Source organism: Ursus maritimus, unplaced genomic scaffold (assembly GCF_017311325.1).
Source record: "Ursus maritimus isolate PB19 unplaced genomic scaffold, ASM1731132v1 scaffold_25, whole genome shotgun sequence".
In the NCBI taxonomy this organism is placed as follows: Eukaryota; Metazoa; Chordata; class Mammalia; order Carnivora; family Ursidae; genus Ursus; species Ursus maritimus.
Genome location: NW_024425008.1, coordinates 25,100,560 through 25,122,824, shown reverse-complemented (window position 1 = coordinate 25,122,824; position 22,265 = coordinate 25,100,560). Strand labels below are relative to the sequence as shown.

General features: G+C 49.0%; 1 protein-coding gene across 1 annotated transcript in view; it reads left to right on the top strand.

Annotated features, from left to right (window-relative positions):
* Positions 1 to 17,681: 17,681 nt before the first annotated feature.
* Positions 17,682 to 22,265, top strand: part of JDP2 (Jun dimerization protein 2) — a 37,923-nt gene continuing 33,339 nt past the window's right edge. Inside the window, 1 exon segment of the mRNA XM_040641639.1 lies at positions 17,682 to 17,729. The gene's annotated coding sequence lies outside the window, so the exon portion shown is untranslated.

Here is a 22,265-nt window from a genome sequence, read left to right as displayed (position 1 = left end):
CAGGGAGCCCAAAAGATTCCCCATTACAAGACTTATTCCTGAGGCTGAGAGCATTTTGATTTTCAAGAGTCTTTGTTAAAATGCAAAAGCCCCAGGGAAGTATCATCCCCTAAGCCTTTATAATACCAGAGTAGGGAGGTTGAATGGACCAGCTGCGGGGGAGGGGTCACAAGTAAGACCTGGGGGCAGGGAGGAGAGGGGCAGAATAAAAGTGCTAATTGGCCCAGGCCCCCTATCCCCTCCTGCCTTGATGAGCCCAAGGTTAGCTCTCTACCTGATTCCCAGGTGCCTTAAGGCTGGTCATTTTCAGCGAGCCACTCGGCATTGGCAATGATTCCGAGAGCACCTTCGTCCTGGTCAAGTACCGTGTAATAAGGCTTCGGGAAGGGAGCCTGGAGTGCTCGTGGATGGGGGCAGCTGGGCCACTTGCTTTCTCCTGACTTTGGGACCCAACTGCTGCAGCTCAGAGGGCCAGGTCCTTCGGAGGTGGGTCTGAACATGTGGCGTGTGCACTTGTGTGTTGGGGGGAGGGGAGGGGCTCAACCCTACCAGCTGACCTAGCCCTCTGGGTTGTTATGGCAACCTCTCCTTGAGCCAATCTCGGATGGTGTGGATGTTTCTGAAGGTAAGCTGATAACTTCCTGGCTGACAATGTTGATTTAGGCTGGATGGAGAGACCCTCTAGATAAAGGGATTATCACATTTCTGGCTTTGACATCTTGGGCTTCCAGAACTCAACCTTAAGAATCAATATTTGTATTTTTGGCTTGGCACGGAAGTCCCTTTGCTGACCGGCAGGAATACAACTGCCCCCCTGCCACCACATTCTGAGTCAGAGACTGAAGGCAGGTGACAAACAACCCTGATTGGAGGAGGAATGTTCCTGGGACTCCCCTTCGCTGGCTCGGTCCTCCTTGCCTGGCTACCGCATCCACATTGACTGCTCTCTTTCCCTGCACATTTTCCAGGAAATAGGATGCCGGTTATCCTCATAAGGACTAAGGAATATTGATCCATATGCCAGGCATTGTGAGAAGCACTTTACATGCCTCATTTACCCTCACAACAGCCACACAGCGTACAGAGGGGAACTCAGGATGCAGGGGAGGGCACCGATGTTCCATGTTAAGGGACGCTGTGTGGCTTGCCTGGGGTCACGGAGCTAGGCGGCCAGAGGGACCTGGAATTGAGCCCAGGTTGTCTGACTGCGGACCCCGTGCTGGAACCACTAGCACGCTGCCTCTCAGTCTGAATCCTATGAGCAGACCCGCGGGGGAGCAAACGTGTATACGTAGGGAGATGGATAAATGGAACCAGAGGCAATACAAAGGCAGCCCAGGTTAGAGGTGGCTTCCCTTTCGCTGCCATTCTGCATTGCATGCCCTGTGGGAAGAATGTGTAAGAGGCACCCCTCCCAGGATTTAATTATGTGGAATAAATATCAACTTGCCTCCTCAGAAGTTCAAATTTGGTTTAAAATAGCAACGCAGTGATTTCCAGTCTTTTCAGATTTGTAATGCTCTGTTGCTTTTGCTTGTTTCTTCCTTTGTTCCTTTTTCTTTCTTTCTTCTTTTTTCTTTCTTTCTTTCTTTCTTTCTTTCTTTCTTTCTTTCTTTCTTTCTTTTGATTTTGTAAGTATCCCTTTTGTAAAAGGACATTTATCTGTGATATGAAATTCAATAAAAAAATGTTTGCTTTGGGGTGCCTGGGTGGCCCAGCTGGTTAAGCATCCGATTCTTGATTTTGGCTCAGGTCACGATCTCAGGGTCGTGAGATGGAGCTTGGCACTCAGCGCAGAATCTGCTTGAGATTCTCTCTCCCTCTTCCTCTGCCCCTCCCCCTGCTCATGCATGCATTCTCTCTCTAAAATAAATAAATAAATCTTAAAAAAAAAAGTTTGCTTTGAAATCTTCAATGAAACCCCTTAAGGTAATGGAGATGCCTAAAGCTGTTATTAGCTAAACTAAGTGGAGCAGATTATTAGATGTGAACACTTATCAAGTTGCACACTTAGGATCTGTGAACTTCTATATTTGTATGTTACACTTCAATTTAAAAAAATGCACTTAAAGTACAGAAAAATGAATGCGTGAGGGCCCTCTCTGAAGAGTGTGCAAATTAGAATGAGGGTATGGGCATCTACAATCTCAGTTTTTTGGTGGAGCTGATGCTGGACTTCTGGGTCTCATGTGCAGCTCTCAGGGCCCCCTAAGGCTTGCCTTATAGACACACCCTTGTGAAGACGTTTCTCATGGCAGCCTGCTGGGGCCCCGTGTCCTTGCCTTGTAGCTTTCAGGGGCTCCAAACATAGAGTTTGCACAGGGTTGACTGTAAAGACGTCAGTGCACGTGTGCACGTGCACACGCGCGTGCAAGACAGAGGCAGGCCAGCAATTCTGAAAGCAGTTAGATTGTTTTTATTTGCAGGGCAGCTCCGGCTCACACTAGCTGTGTGACCCTCAGTGAGTTCCTTCACCTTTCTGAAATATAGTTTCCTTACTTGCAGAGTGAATATGGTAATAGGGCCCACATCAGAGAATTGCAGAAAGGATTCAGCAGGATAATTCACATAAAGGGCTTAGCCCAGGATCTGGTACACAGTCAACACTAACCAAGAATAATGTATGCAATCAGCATCCCTGGAATGGGACTCAGGCATCAAGTTCTTAACAAGCTCTGTAGGTGAGGCTGACACACAGCCAAGGTTGGATTACACTTGGACCTGGCCTCTGACCCCACCACAGCCCGTGGAAGATCTAGAATGTTAATTCTCTTTTCTCCCTCTGTCACGGATTAGAGCAGAGTTCAGAGGGGCCTTCCCTTTGGAAAGAGTGCATGGATGCCAAAGGAATGTCATTCTTTCTTTCCTCCCACAAATATTCACTGAATGTGTGCCAAGCACCGTGTCGGGGAAGGACGGACAGATGGTCAGGTGTGACTCCTGTCCTCGAGGGGCTAAATGCTCACAAAAGAAACTGCCTGACAGCAGGCACTGAGGTGAAGAACACTGAGTCCCTGGGCTCTGCTTCCATTTTGCTCCATTTGAGCTTCTCGGGGCTGTCATTTTTACATCTGGAAAATGAAGAGGATGGACTGGATGATTTTTGAGGTCTTTCTATCCCTGAAATTCTATGAATCCGTAAGTGCATCCTTAAAAACGCTATATTGTGAAACTGAACACAAAGAAAATATCAACTCAATTAAAAATGGGCAAAAGACGGAATAGGCACTTCACTGAGGAAGATACATAGATGGCAAATAAGCATTTGAAAAGATGCTCACATCACAGATGATTCCAGATTGCAGGTTAAAACAACAATAAGATACCACTACACACCATTAGATTGTCCAAAATCCAAAACACCGATGACACCAATGCAGGTGTCATGCAGGACGTGGAGCAAAAGGAGCTCTCACTCAAAGCTAATAGGAATGCAAAAATGGTACTGCCGTCTTGGAAGACAGCTTGGCTGTTTCTTAACAAAGGCAAACATAGTCTTACCATACAACCCAGCAACTGCAGTTCTTGGCATTTGCCCAAATGAGTTGGAAAATAATGTCCACACAAAAGCCTGCATGAGAAATGTTTATAGCAGTTTTGTTCCAAAACTTGGAAGCAACCAAGATGTCCTTCCGTAGGTGAATGGATAAATGATGGTATATCCAGACAATGGAAAATTATTCAGTATTAAAAAGAAATGAGCTAACAAACCATGACATTGGAGGAAATTTAAGTGAATATTGCTAAGTGAAAGAAACCAATCTGAGAAGGCTATATACTATATGATTCCAACTATATGATATTCTGGAAAAGGCAAAATTATGAAGGCAGTAAAAGGACCCACAGTTGCCAAAAGTTAGCAGGGAAGAACGATGTATAAGAGGAATACTGGGATTTTTAGGGCAGTGAAACTACTCCGGATGATACTATTGGTGGATATATGTCATACATTTGTCCAAATTCATAGAATATACAACGTCAAGGGTAAACCTTAATGTAAACTATGCACTTTGGGTGATAATGATGTGTCACTGTAGGTTCATCAAGGTAACACGTGCTCCTCTCTTGTAGGGGTGTTGGAATGGGGGGGGAGGGGACAGAGAGTATAGTTGACTCTTGAACAACACAGGTTGAAACTACATGGATCCATTTATATGTGGATTTTTTTCAATAAATACAGTATTGTAAATATATTTTCTCTTCCTTATGATTTTCTTAACAACTTTTTCTTTTCTCTAGCTTACTTTATTATAAGAATACTTTATATAGGGGTGCCTGGGTGGCACAGTGGTTAAGCGTCTGCCTTTGGCTCAGGGCGTGATCCTGGCATTGTGGGATCGAGCCCCACATCAGGCTCCTCCGCTATGAGCCTGCTTCTTCCTCTCCCACTCCCCCTGCTTGTGTTCCCTCTCTCGCTGGCTGTCTCTATCTCTGTCGAATAAATGAATAAAATCTTAAAAAAAAAAAAAGAATACTTTATATAGTACATATAACATATAAAATAGGTGTTAATGGACTATTTATATTATCAGTAAGGCTTCTGGTCAACAGCAGGCTATTGGTAAAGTTTTTGGAGAGTCCAAAGCGATACACGGATTTTCAGCTGCACGGGGGTCCCGAATTGTTCAAGGGTCAACTGTAAGTGGGAAATCTTTGTACCCTCTGCTCGATTTTGCTGTGAACCTAAAACTGTTCTAAAAAATAAAGTCTATAAAAAATCAAAACCAAAAACAAATAAAATGCCAAATAATGTATGGTTAAGAGCACAGGCTTTGCAGTTCAACTGTTTGAGTTTGAGGCCCGGCTCTGCCTAACTAGCCGTGACCAACAGCAGACGAGCTCAACATGCCGTGCCTTGGTTTCCTCTTCTGTAAGATGGGGATAATAACAGTGCCTGCTTCCTGGGGTTTTGCATGGAATAAATGAATTAATAAATCTAAAGCATTTAGCCCAGTGCTTGGCATTTGGCAAGTGCTCAGTCAATACTAACTACTATTAGAAAAGCGAACCTTCGAAAGAGCTGATTCCAATCAATTGGTTGCCACTACCTTTTGTCCACAGCAATCCCCTGCACTTAGAATAAATAATCAGTTGCCTGACAGGATGACTTCTCTCTGCCGTATGTTGGGGTAGAAGATCTTTTTCAGAGCCAGAGCTTCCAAGCCCACACGTGTTCTGAGGCCCAGAGAAAATGCCTCCTGATGGGACTACACCAATGAATCAGGAAGAAAAAGCAGTGAGGTATCTAGGTCTCATTTGCCTGAGTGACCTGGCAGGTCCCCCAGTCCCCATTCTTTTCTTCACCAACCAAGCATTGTTGTGCTTCTGATGTCACTCTGGGGAAGAAAGCTCTGTGCTCTATTAAACTCAGGTTGGTGTTAAAGCTTAAGGTGATCTTACTATCTTTTGACCATAGCAACCGGCCTTGAGTGCCATGAGCCGTGAGAGATGAGTTCATCAACCACTGATAAACTTGGACATTGTGCCGCATACTTAAAATGCATTTAATATTTATTGGACATTCTCTCAAATAGTTCTAATGGCATTATTGTGTTTGGAATTTATGCACATACACATCAATACAAGTAGTTTGCATTTCGAGTTGGGATTTTTATTTTATTTTATTTATTTATTTATTTATTTATTTATTTATTTAATTTTTTGGGTGGGCAGCAAAGCAGATTTATTGAGTGATAGTACAAAGTTCCCAAACAAGGAGGGGTCCCGAGAGGGTTGCCCTAGGATTTTTTTTAAAGGACATATTGTTTTTAGGCCCTAAGAATCTTAAATGATATGTATTGCTTACAGATAAAGAGTGAGCCAGGTATCAATGTAATTAAGAACTGTAGGCACTGTAGTTGGCCCTGGCCAAGAAAGGGTCACTTGGTCACAGCCTGTAAAGACCAAGGATTGAGTGCCCCCAATGGGCAAGTACACTTTCCCCTCCCTAGAAGATTTATTCATATCACCCCACTTTCACTGATAATGAGCGCCGTGATAGAGGACATCCTACAGTGCTGGACGTGAAAGTCTATCAAGGGCCCACGTGAACATTAACCACCTCATTTGAACTTCACAGCAGCCTTGGTAGATGAATCTGAGGCTCTCAGAGGCTGAGTCCCACTCAAGGTTTTTCAGTTGGTAAGCAGTTAATTTGGACCCAGCTCTTTGGCTTCAAAGCCGCATTCGATCCTTTAAGTTGTTGTTGTTTTTAGAGTTTATTTATTTATTTGACAGAGAGAGACCGACAGAGCATAAGCAGGGGGAGCGGCAGAAGGAGAGAGGGAAGCAGGCTCCTCGCTCAGCAGGGCTGGATCCCAGGACTCCGGTATCAGGACCTGAGCCCAAGGTAGACTCTTAACCGACCGAGCCGTCTAGGCGCCCCTTGAAGTTGTAACACTTTCTCCCTTTGCTCCATGTGAACTGGTGGCTGGAGTGGGTATCACTGGTTGCACTTCTGAGAGCCCACTTCCGCCTTCCCTGGCAGGGGCAGATCCCCAATTTATTTTGCTCAGGTACTTATGCCTCCTCCAAATGACTAAGCCAATCATCATGGTCCCAGTACCTTGGCCAGAGATTGGTCCAGAGGGGGGCATGTGACTCAGTTTGGCCAATGTGTTGTGAGGGGAGGTCTAAGAAAGAGGTTTCAGTCACCTTACACCTGGAGTAGGGAAAAGAAGCATCTTCTTTCTCTGATGGGCAGAACTCCCTATTTCCACTGGACTTGCTTTATTTTGATTCCTACTTTATGTGGTCCTCTTTTGAAGAGCACCTGGGTAACTTCCTTTGAGTCTGGGCCCGTGGGCCTTGGCTCATCTCTGGGTGGCACTGAGGCTGGGTCTATTGAGTGATGGCCCTTGGCGGCAGTTACACGCGGGCCAGAGGCAGGGAGCCTCGCCTCCCCGGGAGAGGGGGCAGCTGCCCAGGCTGGATATGCCTGAGCGGCTGGCCCAAGGGGAGCATTGTTGACTCAGGACCCCTGGTGGCTCTCAGAGGAGGCTGACAGCCAAGCGCCCGACCCAGCAGGCACTTTACTCTGATGCTTCGGTAACACTGAGAGGAGGGGAGACAGGCAACGATACCCTCTTTAAGTGAGCTTTCTCGGTGAGACCATGATTACTAAGCACTGTGGCTTGGAAAAACCCTTTCTTCTTTGAGAGGCCCTGTCCCAAATAAGAAACCTCCAATAATCAGAAACTAAGTTTTTACACATGGACATCAATCCCTTTGTTTCTAGTACCCTGGCTAGCTTCCCAAATGGATTTAGTAATCTTAATTGGAGGGTAATGTTAACAGTGCAGAATGATTACATGGAATTTCTATTTCCAGAGTGAGTCTTTTATTGATTCACTTTATTTTTTTGTCAACCCAATAAAGAAGGTAAGGAAGGAATTACCAACAAGTCATGCGACGCTGGGAAATGCCCTTATGAGTACATGGCCAACCATCCGCAGACTGTGGGTCAGGCACAGCGTCTGTGGCCTCGTTAGTCCTCGTGGTGACACTACTTAGTAGGAATTCCTACCTTCACTTTACCTAAGAGTATATTGAACCTCAGAGAAGAGACTAAGTCTTGGGGCTGGGATTCGAATCTAGCCTATGCTGCCCATGTCCCATGACATTTCTGGGTCTCAATTTCCTTAGATGGAAAATAAGGGGTTTATAATACGGACTCTCTAAGGTCAACTGTACTTAAAACTCCAAGATTCTCTGGATAGTGTCCTCTGCCATAAAAAATGGAATGGAAGTAGAGAACTGATCTTTGCCTAGGGCCACGTAAGAAGCTAGAGGGGTAAGTGAGCCCTCTTCAAAACCAGATCTGTGGGCTCCCGTCTCCTTGCTTGAGCAATGAACAGTTGGAGTGGCTCCTGGCATTAGGGAATTGAGATCAACGTGTAGCACATTCCGTTGGCTTCAGTGTCCTTGTCTATTTAGCTTCTGGGCAGTCTTCATTGCTGCCAGTGCCTTGTCTCTTTGAAAAAGCTCCAGCCTCTCCTCCTAGGAAACAGCATCCTGAGACTCTGACCCAGGCTGGGTTCCAGGAGCCAAGACTGGCCACCTTGTCAGGGGAGATCCAAACTCTAGCATTCAAGAGCTCCCTTCCTGGGGCGCCTCAGTTGGTGAAGCATGAGACTCTTGATCTCGGGGCCGTGAGTTTGAGCCCCACGTTGGGTGGGGAGACTACTTAAAACAAAATAAGATATATTAAAAAAAAAAAAAGAGCTCCTTTCCTGAGCCCTTACATGTTTGAAGCACTGTTCCAAGAGCATTCCAGGCAGTAACTCTTTGTATATTTGCATATTTAAATCTTTATAATACCTCTCTGAATTGGATATTATCACACTCACCCCATTTTAGTAATGATGACATTGAGCACAGGAGGTTAAGTAATTTGCGCAAGGCCACAGAGCTAGTGTGCATTGAAGACGGGATCCAAACGGGGACAGCCTGGTTCTGGAATTCACACTCTTTACCACTAGGCTTTATTGCCTCGCATGATGCATTAGCCTTGAAAGACCAGGAAACTAGCTGAAAACCACACCTATGGCCATGGGTGACAACCTGAGACACCAAGAGAGTGAACAAGTCTGAGAGAGTTAGGGCTGGGCAGTGGAGTCCGAGGAGATCCCCTGGAGCACTGACTCTTTGACCTATGGGAAGAAGGAACGAGTCTCCAAAAAGGCTTTTTAAAAAAAATGTTTTAAGTAGGCTCCACATCCAATGCGGAGCCCAATGCAGGGCTTGAACTCACGACCCTGAGATCAGGACCTGAGCTGAAATCAAGAGTTGGACGCTTAAGCGACTGAGACATCCAGGCGCCCCTCCAGAAATGCTTTTTAAAGGACACTTGCCCCTGTGCCAGTGAGCGGGATAGACGTTGGGCACCGAGCTGATTTGGATAAGAGTTTCTGACAAGTTGAAGAAGGTTGATTCTGATGGTTTCTTTGTCTCATAACAGCCCTTAATTCTCCTTTGCACACTTCCAATCATTTAGCTAATTAGCTAATTATTCATTCCCCAAAGAACTGGGCCAATCTTGTTCATAACTGTATTGCTACAGCCCTGCACAAATAGATAATGCAGTATCTGTTGAATGAATGAATGAAGGAGTGAATGAATGAATGAATGAATGAGTGAGTGAAAGTCCAGCCCTGTGGTCTAAGGTGTGCTTTCAGCCAGAGCTCTCGGGGAAGGCTCTTGGAGGGGAGGGTGCAAAAACAACAAGCAGGCATTTGAGGAAGTATTTGAAAGGAAAGGCAGGCTTTAAAAAAGAGGAAGGAGAGGATTAAGGAGGTGTATTTAAGAGATAGAGAAACACTGGTGGAGGCGAGGGTAGGGAAACGCGGGCATAAAACCTGAAAGGAAGCCTGTGAGCCTGGCCAAGGCTACCAAGGAAGCCCTTGTCCAGAGGCCTCCCTCTGCAGGACGCGAGGCCTGCCCAGAGATTTCTCCTGGTACAGAAGGGAGTTCTGATTTTAACTGTCTTATCCTCAATTGCCCAAGGACAGCAGATTCCCCCTCAGTTCCTGGTATGGGAAACTTTTTTTGGCCCCTAGGTGAGTTTCCGTGAGTTTGCCCTGGGGACTCCCCCAGCCCAGGTACAGAGCTGGAAAGCACTTTTGGGCCAACTTAGCCCCCCCACCCTTAGAAAAGCAGGCGTCAAAACCTGGCCTGGAGTACCTGGAGCTGGAAGAGCTTTCCTAGAAGTGAAAATCCCATCCCTGCCCCACCCCCACCCCCACCCCCGCCCACACAACAGCCCAGTCATTGGGCCCCCTTGGCTCCTTCCCACACCTCTCTCTACCACACCACCAAATTGTTGAGTGTAAGAGGAAACGCCACCTCCCACAGAAAACCTAGGGGACTTTTTTTTTTCCTTGAATAAACATTTGCTGAAATAACTTTTTATTGGTGGTTGTTTTAAAACACACAGCATAAAAAGCATCCTGAGAATTATTCCCACCATAACTTTTGTTCGGCTTGATCTGTGCCATCAGTGTGGGCCTCAATTTCCTCATCTATAAAACACGGTCCCTCTCTCACTTACTATCCTACCAGCGTGCCCTGCACCAGGAGTGACTGGTCATCACATTCTGCCCAGCACCTGCTCGGTGAATTTTGAAGCGCCAAGAGCCCAGACTGAATTTTCAAGCGCCAAGAGCCCAGACTGCTTTCGGCATTTTTGGAGATACAAAAGAAGTTATTTGTTATTTCCTAGTCCCCGCCCCTCATTCATCACAGTGCCAAGGGTAGGTCCTACCGATGTTTTAAAAATGTAAGGTGTTGTCGCTACCTGTAAGGAAACTTCAAGCCCACTGGAATGATGACACATGTATGAAACAGGACAATTTAAAAGAGCATATGATTTTTTATTTTTTTTAAGGAGATAGAAGTTTATTGAATACACTGCAGGGAGTGGCAGGCAGGACAGCAAAGGAGAAGCTGTCTGCTAAAATAGCATATGGTTAATGATAGATGGGCAGGGAAGTGCTACTGAAGTTTAGAAGAGGGAGAGAGCACTGTGGGTTTGACAGATCTAAGAAGACTCCGTAGAAGTAGGGCTTGGGTTGGCTGAACTGTGGTGCTGATGGTGACGATGATGATAACGGTGATGATGAATACAGCCACACTTATTGAACTCTCAGCATGTGGCAGGTGTTGATACGGTGCTTTATAAGTGTCACGTTTAATCCTCACACCAACCCTCTAATGTGGGCGCCGTTATTAACCCCACTTAACAGATGACGGAACTGAGGTCCAAATATCGTATCGCGGAATCTGACCAATCCATAGGAACACCCTCTGGGAGCAAAGCAGGCACGATTGGGAAGGAAGGAAAGAATGAAGAAGGGTCTTCAGTTGCTCTAGAAGCAGTATTAATGCGGGTTTTAGGTGGAAACATCTTTGTAGCATAATGTCTACATGTTCAGACTAAACTCCCTCTTTTAAAAATGGCTCGAGGCTTCTTGAATCTACATCCCTAAGGTTATAATGTACCTTTCAGATCTGGACAAATGCAACCGATTCACCTCGAATCGGATTTCTCTGTTGTATTTGACCATACTGACAACCCATTTCAGCTTCCTTGGCAGTGGGAAGCCCACTCCTGTCGTTGAGGGAGAGAGAGGATTTGAGGAACCTAGAGGTTTTGTGATCCCGGGTCTGTGCCTTCCTTTCTTCTCTCTTCTGCAGCGCCCTTTGTCTGCTAACTTCTTTGCTTCCTCTTATTTCTCCAGTTTGTACAGTATTAACATCTGCTAAGACTGAGTCATAGACCAGCTTCTGCTTATTCATTAACTCAAACTTTGTTAATCACCTATTATTTGAAATTTAATATTTCTAAAACTCATCTTTGATCGGAAGGAGTTTGGTGATTCTACCTAACAATCCTGGTGTTGATTTCAGGAGCACCTCTGTACGAAGGGCTTCCACAATGCCACCCCCAACATGCATCTTTCATCTTCTCCCCGCCTGTTTTCAGGACAATTTCGAAACACAATATTCTGGGTGCAGAATGTATCACATTCCTCTAGACCGCTAAGGTCCTCATTTCCCCCATTTTTATGAACATCATTCATCTTCCTGGGCCTCTAGTCTGTCATCCTTTCTAGGCGGGGACGATACCTTCTTTTTTGCTTTGCATCCTCAAACAGAATGGCAAATGGTGCGTGGCTCATGGCAAACATTCAAACAAGGTTGTCTGACTAAATTATTCAAATGACTAACTGAACCCTGAGCTGTAAGAAGGCAGCTCGTTGCAGTTCTGTATTTAGTCTCAGATGGTTGAGTGGCATTTGATGGATGAGGCAGGAATAGTAAGCAGATAAAATTCCCCAGTGTCAGGTCAGCTGTCCTTTATACGCTTGACTTTGGGCCATTTTACTCATGTATTCTTCAGCTTTTTTTTGGTGGCAAGTGTCAGAAAATCCAACTTAAACTATCTTAGCAAGCAAGAGAAAGGGGATGTGTTGACGCCATCACCGTGAAGCCCAAAGACTAATTCAGCATATGTTCTCGTGGCATGTTAGGTTCAGGGACTCAAATGATGACCTCACAGCTGTTCCTCTCTTTGTATATGTCGGCTCTCTTTTCTTCTGTGCGTTGATTCTATTCTCAGTCAGGTTCTTGTCATATGACAGGAACAATGGCCACCGACAGCCACAAACTACATTCTCACACTGGTGTTTTACAGGAAGGGAGTGCCCCTCTTCCTTAACACTCACATATCAAATCTCAGGGAAAACTCTGATTGGCCCTGTTTGGATCATGTGCCCACCCCCTAAACCAATCACCACAGCTTTGAAAATAGACTACTCTCATTGGCCAACTCCATTCACATACCCACATTTGGTGGGGGGAGGAGACGGCACCAGGACTGAGACTCCTCCAGGGCCACAGAGAGAGGGAGAGTAGTGGTTCTCCAAAAAAAGGAATGCTGAAGAGAACAACATACACCCACTACACTCCTCTGCCTAATTCCACCTGGCCCAGAATTTTAACCAGAGAATTTACTGTCTCTTCACCCTCCAAAGACTTATTCTGTTAGATTAAAGAGAAACTGTTGGGCTTTCCCCAGAAATGGCTGCATTTCTGTGGGTGCCAATTTATTATTAAACCTTTAGATAGGGGTGCCTGTGTGGCTCAGTCGATAAGCGTCTGACTTCTGCTCAGGTCATGATCTTGGGGTCTTCGGATTGAGCCCTGTGTCGGGAGTCTGCTTGTCCCTCTGCCCCTTCCCCTGCTCATGCTTCCACACTCTCTCAAATAAAATCTTAAAAAAAAAAAACCTTTAGACATACATGTTGTTTTATAAAATTTTCTTCGGTGGTTATTGGAAGAAAAGCCTTCTCATTCTCAACTCACAAATTTTTTTCTCAAATACTTCAGCCTTGAAAAAAAAATCATGTATTTTAATATATATATTATCACATATGATAATATGTATTTTAATAATATATAATATACAAATATATTTTTATTATATTTTATCATATAGCATATATTTTTAAATATATCAGATATATATGTATCTTTTAAAACTTTAAGGCAAATCACTCCCCAGAATCACTACCATGTAATTTCTTCTCCCACCCGAAGAAAGAAAGTAGGAAGTTCATTTTTCCTGGTTTCTTCTGGTAGGTGTTTGCTTGAGCAAGGGAAGAGAGGAGGAAGAAACCATCATGAATAGGTCTCTGTAATTTGCAGAATATATAACAGCTAGTTTCGACTTCTTGTTTGATTTCATGATACCATCCTGCCCTTCACCAAAGAATTCTTTATGGCATTTTCTTTAAAAGTAGCAAATCTAAAAAAATACCTGTTTTTGAAAAATCTGTGATAATTCCGTGAATTACCAGGGACACAGGAAAATTAATATTGAAATTGGCTTTGTCTGTACCAGGAACTGCAAAGTCAAATGCCCCTGGGGGCCCAGCAGGTCTTGTAAATGACCGGGCAGGCTGGGTGGAGACTGTGTCAAACTGGGGTAAGTCCCATCTCAAGGGGGCAGCTTCTAGCGGGCTGGAACCCACTACTGCCATTCAGGAGTACATGCTATGGCAGATATTCATTAGTCACTGACACATGGTTCCCTTCTCCTCCATGGTACCTGGGATGACTGAGCTTCCTTATCTCTTTGAGATTTAAAGTGGTCATGTGACTTGCTTTGGCTAATGGGAGCTAGAGTGATATATTTCACTCCAGGAGGAAACCTTTAACTGCTGGTACCTGGCCCTCTCCAACCTCTCTCTCTCTCTTTCCCTGCCACTGTGGCCATGGAGATACTCGTTGACATGGTAGTGCAATACTGAGCCATCACCTGTGGGAGTTCTGCCCCGGACAATCACCTGGACGACAGTTGTCTCCAGGGGGTAAAAAAATAAGCCTTTCTTGCGTCGAGCTGCTGAGTTTTAGAGGGTGTTTGGTACTTTTGGCATAACCTATTTCATCCTGACTAGTAATAGTTGCCTGACTCATCTTTTTCAAGAGAAGTTAAAAATCTAGATTTTCGTGTGGCATCTTTGATATGTTAAAAAAAAAAAAAAGTAAGGTTGAGTCAGCAAAACCAAATTCAACCTGCCAGTTTGCAATTTTTGGCCTTCATGGTTTGAATGGAACAACTGATGAATGCCTTTTCTATGGTGCAGCAATCCCCTCGGAACTCCTACAGCACTTACCGTCTGTGTCACACACCGGCTCTCCGTTACCCCCGGTCTTGCGGTTCGTGAGTGTTTAAGACCTTGTTCCAAACTAGATAGGAGCTGGGGACAAATGAGGAATCATGTCTTAAACTTGTGTACCTCGCAGGCACACGCTATAGGACCAACATATGCTAGTACAAAGACGAGCGGGTTGATGGATTACCCAGGACTATTACTTTCGCACTGGAAAAAAAGGTCTGGGGAATTACTTATTTCACCTCGCCATTTCACTTTTTTCTTGTCTGCAAAGAGCTTGGGAGTCGTGAATGTCCATTAAGCTTTCAAATGCAATCGTCTAAATAAGTCAGGGATGTAAAACTACAGTTAATCAGGACTTTTCTAGTTGCACTACAGATTTCCTTGGCTTTCAGTGGGGTTACATCCCAGTAAACCCATCATAAGCTGGCAATATCAGAAGCTGACAACGCATGTACTACAGCTAACCTACTGCACAGCCTGGCTTAGCCCCGCTTACCTTAAACGTGCTCAGACACGTACATTAGCCTACTGTTGGGTCAAGTTATCCGACACACAGCCCATTTCATACTAAAGTATTGGATAGCTCAGGTAGTTTGTTGAGCACTGCACTGAGAGTGAAAAACAGAATGGTTGTATGGGTACAAATGGTTGTTTACCGTCGTGATCGCATGGGTGACCAGGAGCTGCTACTGGCTGTCACCACCCAGGATCGGGAGAGAGTATTGTGCGCATATCACCAGCCCTGGAAAAGATCAAAATTCAAACTATGGTTTCTAATGAATGCATATGGATTTTGCACCATGGTAACACTGAAAAATCGTTAAGTTGAACCAGCGTTAAGGACCGTCGTAATAGGAAATCTAAATTCAAACTGCCTTAGGTAGGATATAATTTACTAATTCCTACAGCTAAAAACTCCAGAGGGAGGGATGAGAGCAGGCATGGCTGGCTATGCCATCTGAGCTGGGTCTGCCTCTCCCTCCCTTGCTGGGCTATACTCTACTCTTCTTTGCATCAGCTTCACTCTCAGTAGTCTCCCTCTGGCAGTTTCAGGTCAAGCTCTGGCAGCTTCTCTTCCTTCTCTTCTCTTCTTCAAGACTCCTAGCCTCATCCGACCCACTTAGGATATGTGACAATCTCTGGTCAGGCCACTGGCCAGGGCTGGGTGTATTAATCAGGGCTTTTTTAGTTGCAAGTGATAAGAAAGCTAAATTCAAACTGCCTTAGGCTGGGTCTCTTGTCTTCTTAGGCTGGGTCTCTTGTCCGTGCCTAAGAGCCAGGGGTGGGTCAGCTTCATCCAGCAGGGTAGGAAGAAGCAGACCAACATCTCCATAAATGAGCCAGCGTGTGGCCTCTCCCTCCAGCTTCTTCCAGAGGCAATGATTCTGTAGAGCTCTGGGAGGGGGCAGTGTGGCTGGAAGGGAGGGCTTGAAGCTGTGTTCACACAGCATTCCATATACAGCTGAAAAACATCCGTATCAAATAACGGAGAAGACCTAATGGATATTATAGGGAGGCAGAGGGGGCTAAAGACCCCCAAGTTACCCCTCGGTGCCACCCCTGTAGCATATTTAATTTGTGGGGGAAGCAAAGGTCCAGTAGGACTGCCAGTGGCCCAGCCGCGTCCAAAGCACGCCCGGGAGAGGACTCGCTCTAACCACACACACAAATTATTAGTCCCCACACATAGATCAGTTTAGTTTTCTCAAAGTCCCAGACGAAGACGCATAAAGTAACATTGCCCCTGTTCACTGTTTTCTTCCATATAAACGTCCAGAGCTCAGTCTCATGGGGGAAACATCATAAGGCAGTTTCATAGTACCCAGCTTTGATCTTTATGCTGTAGTAAAGGTGTAGTTGGCCTTTCTAGGGCTCCGAGTCATGCTCTTCCACAGGACTATCAGGTTACTACTCAGTTTCCATTGTATATTCTTTGAGGACCTTACTTTGTTTTTACTTGCTCACTTCAATGTTTTGAGGGAGAGAGCTGATGGTGAAGGTGAACCCGGTCAGTCAATGTCATGGCCGCTTGATGTGTGGTTCCCTGGTAAGACCAGGCCCCTCATCCAGAAAGACTCAACCGCACTGGGAAGTAAGGAGAATGAAACCCGACTGTCCTCAAACTGAAGAGACAGGCTCATTCGGTTTTGCTCATCTGCTCCCATCTGTCTCAAGTCTTGTTGTTTCTTTCACTCTGAGCATCTGCGCTCCAAGAAGGCATGAACTTTTTCTTTCACTTCCTTTCTTCTCTGGGTGATGACCTGACATCACTCTGGGAAGGAGGCTGAAGGTTACCGAATATCAACACTGTCACTCCTATCTGGCTTAGGCCGAAAGGTAGGCTGGGCACCCAGGGGGGTCTGGAGGTAGGAGATGCCAACCAGGGTGCCAAGGCCTGAGGAGCCACATGTGTGCAGGTGGGCTCTGGGTCTCTGTGCCTTTACATGCTGGAGGGCGCATTTCCTCTGGAGTCGCCATTAACCATCTACCACTCGAGGAGGATAAGTTGTCAGTGGAAGCCATTTGGGGTCGGCTCAGGGCTGGGTCTGCTCACGGGAGTGTCCCCGAGCCGCAAGAAGCCTGCTGGAGTGGCACAGAAAGCCCGGGGGTCAGCCTGGGGAGCCCCAGAGAAAGCAGTGGGCTCTGGCCGCAGCCCCAGAAGAGGGCAGCCCCCTGCAGCGAGCCACCCCGGGCTGGAGGGAGCCTGCGGGGGGCCAGGTGGGCTGGGGGGGGGGTTAATCCTCCGCCCATCCTTCTCCACGGAAAAAATAAAAGCGGGTCTCGAGATCCTTCCCTCACTGCCTCAGGCATGCAGTGTCCAAGGATGAAAATGTGCCGAAATGCCCTCTCGGTCTGGGGAGAAGCGCTCAGGACTCAGGAGGATGGTTCAACGCAGGCTGCGGGTGCCTCCGGGAGCTCTGGGGCTTGTCCCGCCGCGCCTTCTCCCTTCCCTCTCCCGAGCGGTGGCTCGGGTCTCGGGGTGGAAGCGGCTGTGCAGCGGAGATGCTCTTACATAACCGCCCGCCGAGTCCTGCTTCCCCGCGGGGTGGGCGCCGGGGGACGCGCGGGAGCCGGGGCTGCCGCGGCCCCCGCGGGGAGAGGAGCGCGACGAGCGGCGGGAGGAGGGCGCCCGGGGCGGCGGGGGAGGTGAAGGTCAGTGGGTGTGAGGCGCCGGATCCACACCCCCTCCTCCCTGTCCCCTCCTTCCCTTCCTCTCCGTCCCCCTCTGACGTCTGGAGCTGGCAGCTCGGCGGGTTCCGCATTCCCGACCCCTCCCCGCCGCCCAGGGGCCGCTATATAGCCGGGGCTGATGCAACCCGTCCCGCCGCCCGCCACAGCCTGCGGGAGGGACGCTCGGCGGCCGCGACGGGGGGCGCTGGCGGCGGCGGACGCTGCAGCGGCGGCGGGGCTGGCGCCGCGGCGGCTCCCGGGCCGGGACGGGCCTGGGCACCGGGCGGAGCTCGGCGGCCGGGCGGCAGCGGCGCTGCGGGCATGGCGCCTGCACGGGCCCGGCCCCGGGGGCGCGCCTCCGCCCGCGGCTTGTGCACGGTGGGTGCGAGGGCGCGCGCCGGGGCGCCGGGCCGGGCGGGGCGGGAGGGGCGCGCCGGCCGCGGGCACCTGGGACGGCCGCCCCCGCGCGGGCCGAGGCGGGGAGGCTCCCGCAGCCCCGGGGCCCGCGAGCCTGTCCGGGCGGGGGGCGCTACAGCCCGGGGCCCCTCCGGTCCGGCGCCGGGGAGCCGGAGGCTGCCCTTTGGTCCCCGCCCTGGGACGGTAGGCTCTGTCCGCCTCCGGGGCAGCCAGGGCGCTGCTCCCTCCGCCTCCCTCCCACGGTCTCCTCCCCCGTCCCTTTGCAGGGAGGTGCTCCCCTCGGGCGGCGGGGAAAGCGGGTGAGTGGGGAGAAAACTGCCCGGGGAGGGGGCGGGGGAGATGGGCGGTTGAGGTGGAGATGGAGGCCGAAAGGCCAGGGAGGTGCAGGGTGCTGGTGGTGGAGGGATGACAGGGACCTGCTGGCAAGTCGTGCCGGCCCCCACCCCCCTCGCTGGGAGGAAGCGCGGCTTTCAGAGGACCTGGAGAAGCGCTGGGTCTCTCGATCCAATGAAGAGGGCTTCTCTCAGGGCCATTGCTCCGAGGTTCTGGGCTGGGAACGGGCCGGGGGGCGGCCCGGACCCCCAGTGGGCTCCCCCTGGCTCCCAAACCAGGTTACATAAGGAGGCAAGCCTGCTCCTCTAGGTAACCTGCCCTTCCTCTCCTGCCCAGCCCAGTTTAGGAGACTCTCTTCTGCCCCGCCCCTCAAAGGAGGTTGAGGGATTGGGCCATAGGGCCTGGATCGCCGGACCCTGGGGTGGCAGACCCAGGCTTTGCCTGGGTCAGTGGGAGGAGCTGGGAAGACGGGAGGCCTTGGCTCTTCTGCAGGGATGGATGGGCCATCCTTGCGGCCGGAGAGGCTGGAGAGGCTGGTGGAAGAGGAACTCAACTGACCCCTTGGGTCAGCTCCAGTTGCAACGTTGCCTGACCCTTGCTCAGTGTAAGGCTCTCCCTACAGTGTAAGTCCAGGTCATCCGGCTATGACCTGACCACATGTGCTCAGGGCAGATGTGCTCAGGTCTGCCTCTCAAGAAAGGGCTTGCGGACTGTGTGGGTGTGTGTATCCAGGTCTAAATCTTGGTGGACTTTCCTCAAAGTATGAGGAGCATCTGATCTGAAGCTTTGAACCACGATGGGGTGCCCGCTTGTCCTTTCAGCCCTTGCTAGAAACTGTGTTCCCAGATTATCTCCCTTCCCCTTCACCTCCCTCCCCTGAGGGTTTTTAAAAACACCTCCCATTGCTTTCATCTTTCCAGCGAATCTGGCTGCAGCTTGGATGGACGCCTTATCTTCCTTTGCAGGTTTCTAGGGGAGAGTTTAACCAGGTATCAGGTGTGAGCGTGGCTCTGGTTTGATATAAACCTGAGGACTGGGGAAGAGAAGCAAGATCTATTCTCGTGCCTCTGGCTGGTGAAGGTTTTGCCTTGTTTAAAACAGGGAGGACAGATTTCTCAAAGACTCTTCTGTTCCTCTTCTTCTTTGGCTTCGGTTCAGAGCTGCCAGCAGCTCCAGAATCTTCCTGAAGAGCTGGGTGCTGTGAGATTTGAAGGGCTGTTGGAAGGCATGGGCGTTGAGGCCTCTGACTTTCCTCGTAGGCTGGTTGCAGCCACCTCCAAGGAGATGTGTTGGTAAGTGCTCAGTGTCCCCTAAGGAAGGATTTGGATGGGGATCTCTCTACTCAGTGCCTAGCTTTTGCGGCCGCCAGGGTCTGCTGTCTCCCCCACCTGTTTGCAGGACCTGTGGGCATCTTCTCCAACCTGCAGAATCCTTGGCAGGGGGGGAAGGGCTAGGCTCTCCGGGCGCTATTTGTCATGGGGCTGCTGGTGTTGAAGCGGGCCGCCTCTCACGCCGGTGTCTCGGTTTCCAGCCCGGCTCTGGAAGAGAGGGCCCGTCCGATTCCAGGTTGGCCTGCTCCGCATTCATTCTGCCCCAGCTCAACGTCAGCAACCAGAGCCAGGGCTGAGGGCAAGCTACATTCTTTTCTGCTTTTCTGCTGCAGGATGCAGTTTGCTTTTTTTCCATGTGAATGAATTATGTTTGAAAACGAAATGGGAGGAAGAGAAAAATAGAGTGAGTGTGTATGGGTATGTGTGTGTGCATACCTATATAGGTGGGGGGGGTAGCAGACACATTATTTTTCCATTTTCCTTTAATTAAGGCTCTGTGGAGGTGTGTTTGAAAACAGAGGGTCTCCTATGCCTTTGAGGAGGGTGAGAACACTGTTTTGGCTGCGTCCCGGGCCATATGCAGCGTATGGTGGCCAATGAAACTGGGCCTGGCTCGTTCTGTTGCTTGTCTTGGCAGTCGGTTCCGTGGCTTGTGTTACCAGCTCTGGAACTTACGGGCTGCCAAGCTCTGTGTGCCTGTGTGTGTGTGTGTGTGTGTGTGCGCGCGCGCGTGCACTCTTGTGCGTGTGTGTGGTTTGGCCTCTCGACGCTCAGCAGAGACAAATGCCTTAGCGACCCAAGGTTGGAATTTTCAGTCTGTGTTTCTTTACACTCATTGCTGGCTGTGGGAGGCCCGGCCAGAGCCCACCATTCTGGCTTTTTTTTGTATTATTATTATTTTTTAGTCTGTTTTCTTGCTGCAACCCATGGGATTCCATTTGTGGAGCTCAATTTCCAAAGCTTGAGCTGGCCAAGGGCATTTTTTTAAAAAGGGCCAAGAATTTGTCACACGGTATGTGTATGTCTGTGTTATGTACCATACTGTGAACTACCGACACCAATGAGGAGAGACGGGGGAGGCGGGAAGAGCAGAGGGAAGGTTCGTCCAATGGTAGTACCTTCCCAGCTCTTCGCCGTTCGGGATAAGGGTCTTGGCAGAAATGCCTTAGTATTTATTGAGCGCCTACGTTAGGCAGGGGAGAAAGCTGCGTTTATAGGTAGGGCCTTATCAAAAGCATTTCTCTGGTCTCCAGGGAAGAATCTTTCCTCCGGGGAGAGGTTCCAGTTTCTTCTATGCTGGGATGGCTCTGCAAGGATCATGCATGTCAGAGTGTCACGCGGGTGGCTTCTCCTGATCCTGCCACCCCTCATTCTCTTCTTGTGAGGATGTAAGGACTGACCCCCTCTAAGCAGTGCAGGGACACCGAAGGTGCTGGCCCGCTGCCTCTGGAGGCCAGGGTGGAAGACCCTGGTGGTGTCTTGTTGCCAGTGATCTCTGCAGTTGTGTTCTGGCAGCTGGAGGAAACCTTGGGAGAAACCAAGGCAAAGGACAGGTGCTGGGCCTCGTTTCTGCACCTTTGTACCCATCGCTGATCTGGTGTCCTTTGTTTCTCCTCTGCAGTAACAGCTCGGATGGAGGATGGGCTTGCCCCCGTGGGGTTTACAGCTGGAAAGTGGGACAGCAGAGAATCCTCTGGGGAAGAATCCTCTTCACAGTCATAGGAAAGGGAGATCAGTGCTAGGTGGGAACCATGCGGAAGGGATGTCGTGGGGTCATCCAGCACTAGTGTCCCTCCAGGAAGGAAGGCCTTCATGGCGACACTGACTTCACACTCACTAGGTGCAGGCGCTGTTCCAGGTACTTTCCAAGTATTCACTAATTTAATCCTCTTCTCAGCCGTACAGGGCACATAACATTATTTATTATTCCCACTTTACAGCTGAGGAAAGTGAGATGGGAGAGCTTAGGGAACTCACCCAGTGTCCCACAGCTAGTAAGGGGCAGAGGTTGGATTCACCTTCAGATGACGGGGCTCCAAAGTTCCTACTCTTTTTTTTGTTTTCCCTCCAAGATTTTATTTATTTGACAGAGAGAGACAGAGCGAGAGAGGGAACACCAGCAGGGGGAGTGGGAGAGGGAGAAGCAGGCTTCCCACTGAGCAGGGAGCCCGATGCGGGGCTCAATCCCAGGACCCTAGGATCATGACCTGAGCCGAAGGCAGATGCTTAACGACTGAGCCACCCAGGCGCCCCAAAGTTCCTACTCTTTACCTGCCTCCGTCTGCTGCCTGCGGAGCTGAGACCGCCATCGGAGACACTGGTGCCGCACCCCTGTTCTCAGTCTTAGAGGTTTCTCCGTTCTTTTTTGCTCCTCGCCTTCTGGATCGTCTTATTTTTTTAGAAGCTGATTTACCCACCTCATTTCAGATTCCAGAAGAGAGATCATTCCAGATGATTCTTTAGCTCCAAGAACAGGTTTGGTATTTAACTGTCTGAGATTCACGATAGTTAATACTATGTTTTGTGAGTGCTGGCCTGGCACCTTTCTGTCTGCCACCCCTCACCCCTTCCTGCCCATGGACTTCTGTCCCCCCGTCCCCCTCCCATTTCCCCCCTGGGAGTCTTCCCAGGCTCTGGCTCCCAAGACCCCCCCCCCCCCCCCCGTGTTGATTCTCAGTTGATGGCTACCTGCTCTTGACTTCTAACCCCGCTAGTGTTCCTGGGGCCTGACCTGTGAGCAGCCTTGCTCCTTGACCTGCCCCCACTCGCCTCCGCTTTCTCTTAATGCTGAGCCTTGCGGCCTAAGGCCTTTTGCACTCTACACACCCATTCC